The sequence below is a fragment of the Anomaloglossus baeobatrachus genome, chromosome 2 (genome assembly GCF_048569485.1).
Source record: "Anomaloglossus baeobatrachus isolate aAnoBae1 chromosome 2, aAnoBae1.hap1, whole genome shotgun sequence".
Lineage (NCBI taxonomy): Eukaryota > Metazoa > Chordata > Amphibia > Anura > Aromobatidae > Anomaloglossus > Anomaloglossus baeobatrachus.
Window position 1 is genome coordinate 142,294,326 of NC_134354.1, and position 14,780 is coordinate 142,309,105.

Below are 14,780 nucleotides of genomic sequence, written 5' to 3' on the forward strand. Positions count from 1 at the left end.
CTTTTCTCTCTCTCTCTGCCCTCCATTCTGGCTCTCTCCTTCCCTCTCTCTCACTACTGGGTAAGTTCAGGGAATAGACTGGGAAACTGGCTAATGCCCTTCCGTAAGTAACGTTCTGACAGCCAGATGTTGAGAAAATGTTTGTATAGGTGAAAGACTGCTATTTTGGATACGCTTGTCTCTCAGTAATGTGGCGTCAGTTGCCTTTCTGGAAACACGTAAAAAAAAGTGAGTGTGGTTACGCTCCAGTTCATCGCACCACCCGTTTTTACCCTTATTGGGTGGTTTACGGTGTTAAAACGTAAATTTTTATTTTTTTTATGGCGCAAGATTTTGGCGGCGGTAAGACTTTTACGTCCTATCGGGGGGGGGACCTAGACCGTGGTGCGGGCACGAAAACAGTTCTGGGCGATCAAGTCTGTGTCCGTGATACACTTGCTACAATCAGACAAGTGACCGTGGAACCGGCTAATTTACTTGTCTAGAGCGTACCGTTAGCCAGATTAGGAAATACACTTCGGGAATTTGGACGTCAAAAGGTAAACCCGGCTAACGGCTTTATCTCAGGTATATTTTGATAGCCAGTCTTGGCGATACGCATCAGAATGGCGGAGATGAGACTGGAAAACTGGCTAACGCTCGGACAACTCCTCTTCCGTTAGCCAGAATAGGAGAGCTAGTGGGTAAGTTCAGGGAATAGACTGGGAAACTGGCTAATGCCCTTCCGTAAGTAACGTTCTGACAGCCAGATGTTGAGAAAATGTTTGTATAGGTGAAAGACTGCTATTTTGGATACGCTTGTCTCTCAGTAATGTGGCGTCAGTTGCCTTTCTGGAAACACGTAAAAAACGTGAGTGCGGTTACGCACCCGTTCATCGCAGCACCCGTTTTTACCCTTATCGGGTGGTTTATGGTGTCAAAACGTAAATTTTATTTTTTTATGGCGCAAGATTTTGGCGGCGGTCAGACTTTTACGTCCTATCGGGGGGGGACCTAGACCGTGGTGCGGGCACGAAAACAGTTCCGGGCAATCAAGTCTGTGTCCGTGATACACTTGCTACAATCAGACAAGTGACCGTGAAACCGGCTAATATACTTGTCTAGAGCGTACCGTTAGCCAGATTAGGAAATACACTTCGGGAATTTAGACGTCAAAAGGTAAACCCGGCTAACGGCTTTATCTCAGGTATATTTTGATAGCCAGTTTTGGCGATACGCATCGGAATGGCGGAGATGAGACTGGAAAACTGGCTAACGCTCGGACAACTCCTCTTCCGTTAGCCAGAATAGGAGAGCTAGTGGGTAAGTTCAGGGAAAGGACTGGGAAACTGGCTAATGCCCTTCCGTAAGTAACGTTCTGACAGCCAGATGTTGAGAAAATGATATAACTTGTTCTTTTTTTTTTTTTTTTTTTTACTGCACTATTCTAAGTCCTGTTGTGTATAAATATGTGACTCTTCAGATTTTGTGTTATACCATGCCTGATGAAGAGACCTGAGTAGTCTCGAAAGCTTGCAATTATTACCATCTTTCCAGTTAGCCATTAAAAGGTATCAACCACTGAGGACTCTCTGTTCTTTTAAACAATTTTTTTATGTGTACTTTCAGAGAAGACACTGGAAACTTGCTAATGTAAAGATACACAGGAGGTGTTGTACAGGGATGGAGGGATACACGGACACAGGAGGTGATATACAGGGATAGAAGGAAACACAGTGATAGGAGGTGTTATACAGGGATAGAGGGATGCACAATGACAGGTATTATACAGGGAGAGAGATACATGGTAACAGGAGCTGCACAAGGATAAAAGGATACATGATGACAGGTGTACAGGGATGGAGGGATACATGGTGACAGGAGAAGCGATGGAGGGATGACAGGTGTTATACAGGAATAGAAGGATACATAGTGACAGGAGGAGCTGTACAATGATGGGAAGATACACGACAGGAAGTGCTGTACAGGGATGGAGGGATACACTTTAACAGATGTGACGCAAGGATACATGGTGACGAGGTGTTTTACAGGGATAAATGGTAACAGGATAAGTGACGCAGGGATACATGGTGACAGGAGGTGTTATACAGGGAAAGAGATACACGGTATCAGGAGCTGTACAAGGATGAACGGAAACACGATGATAGGTGGTGTTATATGGGGATAGAGTTATACACGGTGACAGGTGGTGTTCTACAGGGTTAGAGGAATACACATGACAGGTGTTATACAGGAATAGAGTGATACAGTGACAAAATTAGCTGTACAATGATGGAAGGATACACGATGACAGGATTTGTTGGCCAAGGATGGAGGGAAACATGGTGAGAGGAGGGCTGCACAACAGATGGGGAAATCCCAGTAGCTAGAAGGACTTGGTTTGTAGGGGTGACCAACTTCATTGGTGGGCGTGGCAATCTTTTTTCCCATCCCCTGTACCCCCTGAGCATCTTATCCCCAAAATTTTGTGTATGTAGCTTATGGCATGAGTTCTATGCACACGAGAAAACAAAATGGCGGCGTCTAAGGTGATAGTCACAGCAATTGAGAGCAGAGGAGTGATCAAATTCTTCTTTCTGCAAGGAAAGTCCATGGAGGATATTCACGGTGATATGTCGCAGATTTTGGGGCATCAGTGCCCTTCATATTCCACAGTTAAGAACTAGATTGCCAAATATAAAAGGGGTCACTTCAGCAGCAACGGTGAGGAACGTCCTGGACGCCAGAGTGGTTGTTGTTCCGGAGATCATCGATGCTGTGCACAACCTCATACTGGAGAATCCACGAATTTCAGATAAAGCAATAACAGACATTATGAATAGTGTGTGTGTGTGTGTGTGTGTGTGTGTGTGTGTGTGTGTGTGTGTGTGTGTGTGTGTGTGTGTGTGTGTCATTATCCATGAACATTTGGACATTAGGAAGCCATCTGCAAAGTGGGTCCCCAAATGTTTGACAACAGAGTAGCATGCGAGTGAAAACTTCCTGGTCCATATGTCAGCGTTTCAGGACTGATAAGAATTTCCATGATCGACTGGTCACTATGGATGAGACCTGGATTTATTTGTATGACCCTGAAAACCCTGAAAACCCTGAAAACCCTGAAAACAAGGAGCAGTCAAAAGAGCAGAGGCACAGTGGTTCTCCTCATCCAAAGAAGTTGAGGGGGGCAAAATTCAGCCACTAAGGTGAAGACATAAAGAAGTAGGCAAGAAGCACTCATCTCACCAAATAGCTACTAATACATTGTGTTATTTTTTTGTAAGTATATCAGTGCAAACACCATAAAAACAATTTATAAAGCAGGACACTCATCCCATGGACCCAATAATAGAGTGTCCTGCTTTTTAAATGTTTATATGCTGTTTGCACTGATATACTTACAAAAAATAACACAAAATGTATTAGTAGCTATTTGGTGAGCTGAGTGCTTCTTGCCTACTTCTTTTTCTCTATATGCAATTGACTTGGTAGGCCTTGCACCCTCACCTTCTGACTTATTCCCTTCATAATCATAGCTGTGCAGCACTGTCTCTCTTTTTGTACTAAGGTGATGGCGTCTGTGTTCTGGGATAAGGAGGGCATGCTGCTAGTGGACTACCTTCAAAAAGGTTCCACCATTAATATAAGGTATTACATTGAACTTTTCAACCAATTGAAAGCAGGACTGAAGGCCAAAAGGCACGACAAGCTGTCCAAAGGAATCTTGTTCCTGTAAGACAACGCCTCTGCTCACACTGCACAAGCGACCACGGCAAAACTGGCTGAGCTGGGCTTCCAGTTGGTTGACCACCCACCTTATTCACCAAATCTAGCTCCCTCCAACTATCATCTGTTTCTAAAGCTGAAGAAACACATCAAGGTACTAAATTTAACACCATTTCTGATGCTATGGCTGCTACGGATGCCTGGTATGAGGCACAACTGGAATCTTTCTTTTTTGCTAGGCTTACAGAACCAGGAATACCAATGTAAGAAGTGTGTTGTCAGCAGTGGAGAGTATGTGGAATAAATGTAAAGTTTCATCATCCTATTTCATTTCTTTCTGGGTAAAGCCAAAGACTTATCAGCAGCCCCTCGTACTAAAATTAACAAGACAAAATTTTGAAACCGTTTGACATTTTTTTATTATAGAAAACAAAATTTATATTTCAATAAAATTTTAATGTTTAAAAAAACAAAACAAAAACATTTTAGCATCATCATTCCAGTGGACCGTAACATACGGTACTTGCACCTTGCATTCTGTGGGGAGAAAAAAAAATAAAACTAAAAAATATTGCACAATGCTGTATACTATAAAGGCATCTTTACACAAGCCAACTAACTGAACCTACAAAGGTCCCACCCCCAATTCACTATTGTTAATGGTCACTGTGTAATTACACAGCCACAATTTGCGACCAACTGCATGGGATGATTTGTCAGGTGGGTGAAAGCCTGACAGATGATCCCATGTAAAATTATTCTTAATGTAGCTTTGTGCATTTACTTACTGTTCCATCATCTTGTCCCGGGCCTCCAGGGCATCTTTAAGATATTAAAGCACATAAAAAAAAGTTTATATCCTGACTACCGCCGCAGCAACAAAGCGCTGGATCTGCTGGATTTTTTTGCTTGGATCTGCACTTTCCCCATTTGGCACAGGTGATTTTAATCAGCAGGAGACTGCAAGAGGGGTCAGCCTTCTTTTTGCTCCCAGTTCACATATGGGAGCCAGTGGGAGGTGAGTGCACAGCTCCTCTCACTGTGTGCTGGTGCTGTGTGGTGGCTGCTGTTGTGGTGGTGTGGTGTCGGCGGGGTGGCGCGGCCTGGAGCCTTGGGGGCTTTGCCTTGCAGCATGGGTGTGGAACTTCTTTGGTATACATTTATTTTTGGTATATCTGTTTTTTTTTCTTTAAAAGGGAATGTGTCCTACAGGTTTTTAAACTAATTGAAACCAAATTCTGATAATGCAGACTTGTGGATTTAGACCTGACAACCCCTTTAAAGGGAATCTGTCACCAGGTTTTTAACACCTAATCTTAGTGAAGCATAACGTAGGGGAAGAGATCCTGATTCCAGCGATTGTCACTTATTGAGCTGCTCAGTGTAGTTTTGATATCACAGGTTCATCAGCAGGAGATTATTACAGGACTACTTGGCATGCTACAGGTAGTCCAGCATATTCATGAGCTCTGTATAACTGCTAGATCTGCAGCAGTGAAAACATTGATTTTAATCACAATGACAGCAAACAGCTCAGTAAGTGAAATCGCTGGAATCAGGGTCTCTGTCTCTACATTATGCTGCTCTCAGATGGGGGAGAAAAAAAAACCCACTGACAGATTCACTTTAAGGCTCATTCAGCAGTCGGTGAAAACTGGTCTACACCTGGACAGTGCATGGTCTGGCCATGGTCTCCTAACCTCAGCAGCTTCATAGCATATACGAGGATGAGGCACAGGTCAGGAGATCGGTGCCCGGCTATGCATGGCGTTTTAAGCTGAGATTTATACTGATGGTTGTTCTTTATGAGAGCTGAGGGGGGTTGTGAACAAGAAATGCCACATAAGGCAGAATTAGGCTGAGTCCACATGTCCTGTAATCATCTGCTGGGAAAAATGATTTCTGCAAAATCCGTTTTTTTTCAAATGGGAGTCTATGGAGGAAAGATACGTTAACAGATTTCTATTTATCTTCCATCTGTAACGGATGGGCATTCTGACCTGCGGGGCCACAAGTCTCCTCCACAGGAGAACGCAGCTGCTCGTGCCCACGATCAGGGTTCGGTGCGCTGCGGTCTCCTGCTTGTGTTCTCCTTATGCGACTCCACAGCAAATAATTGACATTTTGTGGCCTCGGAAAGCCGCACCGCAGGTCAGTGTTTGCTGCGGGCCGTGCATGCACAGTGGGCACAGGATTTCTACCAATACCATCCACTGTGCTTGTACTGTACATTGCAGCATTTTGCACACAGCTCAAGCATACTACATCCAAAACGCTGCTAACACTGATGGTGGGCACGCAGCCTAAGGAGATTCTTTATTACAGCCTAGCTATTAGGGCAGGGGGCACAAAAACAGTCTCAGACACATAGGCCTTGCTGGTGCTGTATTTTACTGTTTTTGTGCCCCCTGCCCTAATATATGAACCTCCTGAACTATAAAGCGCTGCAGAATATGTTGGCGCTATAGAAATAAAGATTATTACTACAATCACAGTGGATGGATTTCTAGAAATTCGTGTCCACTGTAAATGTGCGGCCTGCAGCGAAAACTGACCTGCGGTGTGGCTTATTGAGCTGCTGCATATCAATTCTCTGCGGCGGAGTCGCAGGCGTTCTTCCTAGAGAAAAAAGACAAACCAGAGACTGCAGCGGCCTGTGCCCACGATCAGGCGGAGGATACTCGCCGCGTTCAGGACGCAGCGGGTCCTAATCGTGGGCACATACTTTAAGGTTATGTGCACACGCTGCAGATTTTTTTTTCTGCACATAAAACTGCATGTTTTGGCAGGAGAATCCCTGCAGCTAAAGGCAGCGTTCATGCATTTTTTTTTTTTAATAGAATGGAGATAAGGACAAATGCTGGAAAAAATGCTGAAACAATTGAAGTGTTCATTCTTTGTGCAGATTTTGGTGCAGAAAATATCTGCACCAAAGAAAATTTGCAACGTGTGCACAGCACTTCAGGATTCCCATAGACTTTGCTCAGATGCATTTTTCATTGCATATTTATTAAAATCTGCAAGACAGAAAACAGAAAAAAAAAATCACGATAACTGCACCATGTGCACAGGCCCTAATGTATATATGTGGGATGACCTCTAAGGCCCCGTACACACGTTGCATTTTTTAATGCCTTTTCTCTTGCAGATTTTAATCAATATGCGAGAACAAATGTATTGCAGGAAAGCCAACAGAGAAGAAAGAAAAGACAAACAAAAGACAGAAGACCCCACAATCATACTCACCAGACGCAGGAGGTATGCTCCACGCGGTCCTCCCCAGCCACATGAAAGAAGACAGCTCAGATAATTAAGACAATAGTCCTACATTTTCATGGATGCGGGAAAAGGAGAGAGAAGTGTCCCTCGATAATAACGTCCCCTTCACCCCAAGTTGGTAGGTTACCTACTTGAAGAAAAAAATAAAAATAAAAATGAATAAGCAAATTATTGTATTTTAAAATTGAGGGCGCCGCGGGGCACACACATACTGTGGACGCTGGAGTCTGCATGCAGGCAGCACTGGCAGAGGTCCTGGGGTGGGGGGGGATACATATACCGGGGATGCAGCCTTCATACAACTATTCATCACTTTCAGCTTTACACAGCCCCATTTAGCATTATGCACCCCACAGTTTTATGTGGCCTGATTATGCATTATGCACCCCCACATAATGCTATATGGGGGCCACATAAAACTACTACTACTACCAAGAGTAACTTGGTTTAAGAGCACACTGCTGAAACAAATTATGCTTTAGTAACTATTTTGTGTGATAATAGTGTGTCCCATCTGTAAGCATTCATAAGGCTCAACCTCTAGACTGATTTACAAGTTCATAGCACACTCCCTGCATCTGATTGGTCTGTGTGAATACATTATATATCAGGTTGTCTGCAGTGTGATTGTGTAGAGCAAAGCTGTTGGAATGGAGCCAGCTAACATTGATGTGGATGTGTGAGTATAATCTATAATACTTTGTCTTTAATATGCTGATTTTGACAGTGTGCAGGGCTACTGCTGCCCCCTAAAAGGGTAAATTAGATGTGGTCTGTTAAAGGACCAGTATGCATTTGTTGTTTTGAGGGGTAAAGCATATTGCAAAGCAAAGGGTCTTATAGCCTTTTTCAGGGAACTTTGCAAGTCCTATGTCTTTTTGAAAACACAACCTCAAAATTCATGTGGTATATGTTTACTTTCTCACTGTAAAAGTGTTAGGACTGTTTTTATTGCAGGTAGAGAGGCTGGTAGATATGATTCTTACAGGCTAGGTTTTATTTTCACATGGTGTGTTTTTGAATACAGATCCCCGGCTGTCGTGGAGCCACCGGCTGCTGTGCGCAGGTACATTACCTACCAATGTGTGTCAGACATTTGCCAATATGCATAATTTCTTTTATTCACTTCCGGGTGTCTTTCTATGGCTACATTACTTTACACAATGCAATATGCAGAGTCTCGTGACAGTGATTCTGTATCTACACCACATGGAACTTTATATGGGTTACATTGTGGTGTGAAGTGTACTATTTTGGCATGTCTACAACTTTCTGAGCGCTTTATGAATGTGTACATTGTATTCCCTTTGACAGTAGTTGCACTGAGCATCACAAGTCTTATACCACTGTTTTTAGCGGTCCAACGAGGATGCACTTGACCTGCCCAGTTTGCTATATAGTAACAGACCGACTGGACAAACATCTCGAGCGACATTGCATGAAGCACAATTCTGCCGAGGAGAGGACAGCTACTCTGACTGATGCAAGGGACACTCTTCGCAACATTGCATCCAAAGGGACAACCATGGAATATGAGGATATTTTGGCCTTTAAAACACCAGAGAACACAATCTCTTTCCTGGAGGAAAGAGGGTACCTCATACTCCACAAGCCAATTGCGGCCAGGTAGGCTCCACTTTTGTCTATCAAAGTTTTGGATAAAACTTATGACTTTGTATATGTGTAATATTAGCCTTTAACAATATGATGGACCCAACTTAATGATGGATCCAGTGCTTTGGTTTGCATTTAGAGTTTAGGGCCGATCCTCGATTCTCGGTCAGATGGAGGTCGATGCTTTTCACCCCATCTAAACTAGGATCGCTCATCACTATTTGATATGCATGTCCTGTAATCAGGTGGCTTTTTTTAATTTACAGTACTGTCCAAGTTCAGGAGCAGCAGGATGCAGGGGCCAGTAGCACTTACGAAGCACCTGTGGGGGAATGTGAGGAGGAGACTGAAGTTGTCCAAGAAAAAGAGAGGTGTGTGTGTGTGTGTGTGTGTGTGTGTGTGTGTGTCACACATACAAATACTGCTTTCTCTCCTCCCAGTGCTAGTACCGTACCCTCCTGTGCTCATTCAACTGAAACCGCCCCTTATAAAGAAGACTCCCAGAGATTGCCTGTAGAGTGAGTTTGCTTAATCTTTTCATTATAATATACTCGCATGTAACTAAGCATTAACAGGTCACATTGTCCTTTTTAGGACTGAACAAGAGGATCCATCCACATCCGGGCTGATGCAGCAAGATAACTCACCAGTATGTAAAGTCAAGGAATTTGAAGAGGTGATTGTGGGTAGTCCAGTCCTCACGGTCCCAGAGAGAATGGATCTTGAAGCGTCAAAAGACTTCCAAGTTGTTTAAGATTCTAGTGAAGACCAGAGTGATGAAGAGGATAAAGAGTCATCCGGTGAGGAATCCGCTGTCTCCGCTGAGCAGGAGCAAGAATCCGCTGAGCAGGAGCAAGAATCCGCTGAGCAGGAGCAAGAATCCGCTGTCTCCTCTGATGAGGATATGAACAGGTCAGGAAACATGCACAGTCTTTCTCGTAAACTGTAAAATATAACAAGTCTTAACTGTTGTTCTTTCAACCAATATTATAGAGTTCTAAAGATAAAATGGACATGACTAAAACAAAAAATGAAGCAAGCTGGTTTGTATAAACGTTTTAAAGAGGAACATCCAGTTCTGAAAGGTTTTTCTTTAAATAATCCTCAAAACTTCTCAGTAAAGAAGGTGAACCAAGAGGTTGCAGACGTCTCAAGATTTCTATATTACATGAACAATGACTGTGCCTTCTTAATGTCCTTCACGAAATCCAAACTCACACAGTCTTTCTTTGTCAAACTGCGTGAAGTCGGGCTCTCAAGCCAGACGGCATGCAATTATTTAAAACACCTTAAGAGATTTGTGCGTTATCAGCTACGAGGAACCAATTTGGCACATGAAAACCCGCAGCTGTATAAAGCTTTCAAAATATTTAAAGGTGTGACCAAGGATATCCAGACCATGCTGGCAAAAGGTGTCTCTCAGGAGGTGGTCAGCAACAGGCGAGTTATCAGCTTATATGAATTTGTGTATATTTGGTTACAATCACTCTTTTGTCCCCAGGGTTTTCACATGGCCGAATGTAACACTCATATGGTTTATCCATCTTAGATTTGATGCATTAACATAGTCGCATTTGCCACCAGCACACTATCTGAAGATTCTGGAAGTGGCCAAGCCATCCTTTTTGAAATCATTGAGATATATCAAGTCTGGTGGCAAAAAAAGGGAACATCAGTTTAACGTCTTGAATTACTTGGAGACCCTTTCCATATCCTTTTGATATGCAGATGAGTGCCGGGATCAGTAGTGCAGTGAAAAAGAAAGTGGTGGTGAAGGATCGTGGTGTGCAAACCACCAAAGAGCCACTAAATGGTGAAGAGGGCACTCTGGACAAGTCTGTATCATTCAATTATGGATCTGATGGAAAAGCAAGTATTCTCTGGGACAGTTATGATCTCCATTTATCTAGCAGCCCTGTGGAGTTCAAAGACAAATATGAGGCAGAAACTGAACTTTTGGCTCAGCAAGAGGTGGAAAATTTTCTCTACTCTGACCTCATCTCTGTACATAATGTCAATGGAAAAGCCTATCCTCAGAAGGGTACAGTAAAACCTACAAGAATATGTTCTCAGAATGCAACTAAACGTCTTGAATTACTTGGAGACCCTACTGGTTTTAAAGCAAGGACAACGGCCAGGTGTAATAAAGAATTTCACAGTAAGTAAATCACCTCTGACTCATCTTCTTAAATGACACCTGTCACTGAACCTTTCTCAACTGTCTTCACTCTAAGGTAAAAAAATGTTTAAAAGAAATGAAGTCCTCAGTGGTTGATACCTTTTAATGGCTAACTGAAAAGATGGTAATACTAGCAAGCTTTCGAGCTATTACCATCTTTTCAGTTAGCCATTAAAAGGTATCATCCATAGGTATAGGAGTGGTGTGTGGCAGGTAACAATGGCTGGCATATTAGACTCTCTACTGAAGATTGGTTTCTCTTCAAACCAGCTTCTAAAGTGTGTCCTACTGAACACTGCAATTGAGCTCTTCAGTTACGTGGATGCCATGTACTATGAATGGAGCATGGAAGACATTGACCATTCTTATATGCCACCTGTTACTGGGAAGACAGTGGAGAGTGACGTCTTGCTTCCACCCTTGCCTTCATATAGCATCGCTGATGAAATGGTTTTCCATGATACATCAGTATCTGAAGATACAGCCTGCATAATGTCAGAGGAAGAGCAGGAGACTATGTATTTGCCCATCCCAGAAAGCCCGGGTGTAAAAGACAGCCACGCAAGTTATAAACTAGATTCTGAACCCTTCTACTATCTAGTGGGCCCAATCCATCTGTGGCTGGAATTTCCATATCCTTTTGATATGCAGATGAGTGCCGGGATCAGTAGTGCAGTGAAAAAGAAAGTGGTGGTGAAGGATCGTGGTGTGCAAACCACCAAAGAGCCACTAAATGGTGAAGAGGGCACTCTGGACAAGTCTGTATCATTCAATTATGGATCTGATGGAAAAGCAAGTATTCTCTGGGACAGTTATGATCTCCATTTATCTAGCAGCCCTGTGGAGTTCAAAGACAAATATGAGGCAGAAACTGAACTTTTGGCTCAGCAAGAGGTGGAAAATTTTCTCTACTCTGACCTCATCTCTGTACATAATGTCAATGGAAAAGCCTATCCTCAGAAGGGTACAGTAAAACCTACAAGAATATGTTCTCAGAATGCAACTAAACGTCTTGAATTACTTGGAGACCCTACTGGTTTTAAAGCAAGGACAACGGCCAGGTGTAATAAAGAATTTCACAGTAAGTAAATCACCTCTGACTCATCTTCTTAAATGACACCTGTCACTTAACCTTTCTCAACTGTCTTCACTCTAAGGTAAAAAAATGTTTAAAAGAAATGAAGTCCTCAGTGGTTGATACCTTTTAATGGCTAACTGAAAAGATGGTAATACTAGCAAGCTTTCGAGCTATTATTACCATCTTTTCAGTTAGCCATTAAAAGGTATCATCCACTGAGGACTTCAGTTCTTTTAAATAATTTTTTATCTCTACTGGCTAACACGGTACAAAGATATATTTTACCTTCACTCTCAGGTGTCAGAGTGGACCAGGAGGTTGCCTTACGGATATGAGGGGCAAGACTTCATTGTCATTGGGGTGAAAGCACACAAGACCTCTGCACAACAAGTCGCCTGCTTTGCGCTTACTCCAACTGAAGAAGAAGTAAGATTTCCTTTCCTCCAGGTGATGGACTCTGGGATTTTCCATCTTACCATGTTTGTATTTGTTTTTGCTTTTACAGTGGTTAAAGGTGTATTTTGAGAAAGTGCGACCCAATATGGTCAAGCCAAACTCAGCAAATACATTCTTCCTATCTAGCTCAGGGGAGCCTATCCACAATGTCTCTAATGACCTTATGCATTACCATAAAAAGTAAGATTTAGAAAGTCTAAAATCTTTCTGAAAGTCTATGTGCATAGCTATAGGTTTGATTTTCTACATTATATTTTAGGTTTAGTCTTCCCCTTGTCACCAGCAAGATGATTAGGAAGGTAATTGAATCATGGACCATCTCAAAATTGAAAGACCACGAAAAACATCTTTGCCAGGTATCTAGGCCATTCTAATGAGACAGCGGAAAGAAATTACCGAGAAAATACTCTGGAAAACATCTGTCATGGCCACTCGCTAGTCCTACGATCATGGAATGAAGAAATGCAGGAAGCACAAGCCAGCACATCAAGGTATTTAATTGTAAAATACAAAATCAAACCTGCTTTGTAACAAACACTAATATTTGATTTCTAACACTTCTAAAGGGCTGCAGAAGAGGGTACTGGGGAACCTCTGACTGGACAGTTAGGCTATGTGCCCACGCTGCGGAAAATGCGCGGATTTTGCCGCGGATTTCTCGCGGAAAAGCCGTGGATTTTCCAGAAATCTGCAGCACAGCTACTCCCCAGCCATTTCTATGGCATTTGGGAAATGCTGTGCCCACGCTGCGGATTTTTCCGCAGCGGAAATCGTGCGGATTTTCGTGCGGAATAATCTGCAGCATGTCAATTATTCCTGCAGATTTCTCCGCAGGGTCCCCTATACTTACTTATGCCTTGATAGCAGACACCGGAGTCACTTTCTCCGTCCGGTGCTCAGCAGCGTAGCTGATCCAGGTACAGGAAGGAGGAGGTGGGGGGGGCCTGCACGAGCTCCGGTCATGTGACAGCCGGAGCTAGTTCAGGCCCGCCCACTTTCTCCTGTGCACAGTGAAGACGCTGACAGAGTGACCCGGCCGCTGGAAAGCGAGGTGCTGCGTGATGGAGGTAAGTATGAACTCACCCATCACTGCAGTGTTAGGGTGAACTCTTAACCAGAGATCACTAGTTGCCTACTGCCTGGCCGAATTGATATGGGCCAAGTGCATGCATAAAAGAATTCACACCAGACACAGTCGGATATGAAGTCTCTTCTTGGTCACAGTAGAAAATGGCACCAAACAGACTGAGGAGACTCATGCGTCCTCTTGATATAGGCTAGGGGCGTACACAAGTTCAGATATGCCCATTTAGTGGGACAGTTCATGAGCTAGCCAATGGGGAGATCCGTGTTGCTGTTGATGGGCGGGTCTGACTCCAGTGGATGAAACCATGACGATGGGAGGGACGTCATTTAGTGGATCCATGCTGATTGTTTGGTCTGTGATGTCTTCTAGCTTGACCAAGGAGTCTTTCCCTTAAATGGAGGTCTTCTTTCATCTGGACATTCCTTGCATTCCAAGCAAGGTGTGGATAACAGGAAATAGCGGCCATCTTTATATCTGTGTCATGCATAATCTGAAACCTGAATTATGTAAGGCAAAACATCATATGTCCCACAATCCCTTGTCAAGAGGTTAATTAAGTATTTGATGTAAAGGTCCTCCTCAACAGTCCCCCCTAAATACTTTAACCTTCTGACCCTACTCCTAACCCATCAGTCTCCAATACCTGGCTGCAACTCTTTTCTTTTTGCTGCCCGCTATACGAGCAATGCTCAGCCTTTGCCCCCATTGGTACAGACTTCGATTGGAGCCTGATGTACTCGCCCTACTCTGACTGCCTAGCTGGGGACTGTGAAAGACTGAAGGGGGCCTAGCTGCTCTATATCTACAGAATAGCTAACCTCCTGAGCTAGGAAAGTGGGGGCTGACGTTTCTACTCCTTTCTCGATCATCTTCCTTATGCAGGGAAAAACACAACAAACAACAATAGCTACAACAATTAAGACAACAAGGATCACTATGCCTATCTGAGCTAGCCACCTCTGCCATCCCTTCATCCATGAGAAGTATTGGTCCCAGGGATCCTCTACACCTGAATTCCTTTTTAATTCTTTTTGTAGAGAAGCTAGCTTTTTTATGGCTACCGTAACCTTCCCAGTGGGACCCGTATTGTCTGGAATATAGGTACAACACGCGGATTTCACCATTTTACAAACACCTCCTTTCTCTGCCAGTATCATGTCAAGGGCCATTCTGTTTTGAAATGCCATTATTGATGTAGGGCCTAGCTGATCAGCCAAACCTTGAAGAGCTTCTCTAGTGTAATTGACAAATCTTTGTTGGTTATAATAGATGTAATTGATCCAGTCTACATTTTTATTTATGGTCACTAGAGGTAGTATGAATGACTCAAAACCTGCTTTGACTTGATCCCTGGCTTTAAATTCTTCTGGTACCCCCCTTGG

General features: G+C 43.3%; 1 long non-coding RNA gene across 3 annotated transcripts; it reads right to left on the bottom strand.

Annotated features, from left to right (window-relative positions):
* Positions 1 to 4,120: 4,120 nt before the first annotated feature.
* On the bottom strand, positions 4,121 to 9,538 carry LOC142291129 (uncharacterized). Of its 3 annotated transcripts, XR_012750440.1 has the most exons (4): positions 9,246 to 9,538; positions 6,952 to 7,111; positions 4,494 to 4,527; positions 4,121 to 4,242 (listed from the first exon to the last, which is right to left on the bottom strand). It is a non-coding gene; the product is annotated as an uncharacterized LOC142291129 (long non-coding RNA). The 3 variants fall into 3 exon arrangements; XR_012750439.1 differs by lacking the exon at positions 4,494 to 4,527; XR_012750438.1 differs by having other exon boundaries at positions 4,121 to 4,527.
* Positions 9,539 to 14,780: the final 5,242 nt, after the last annotated feature.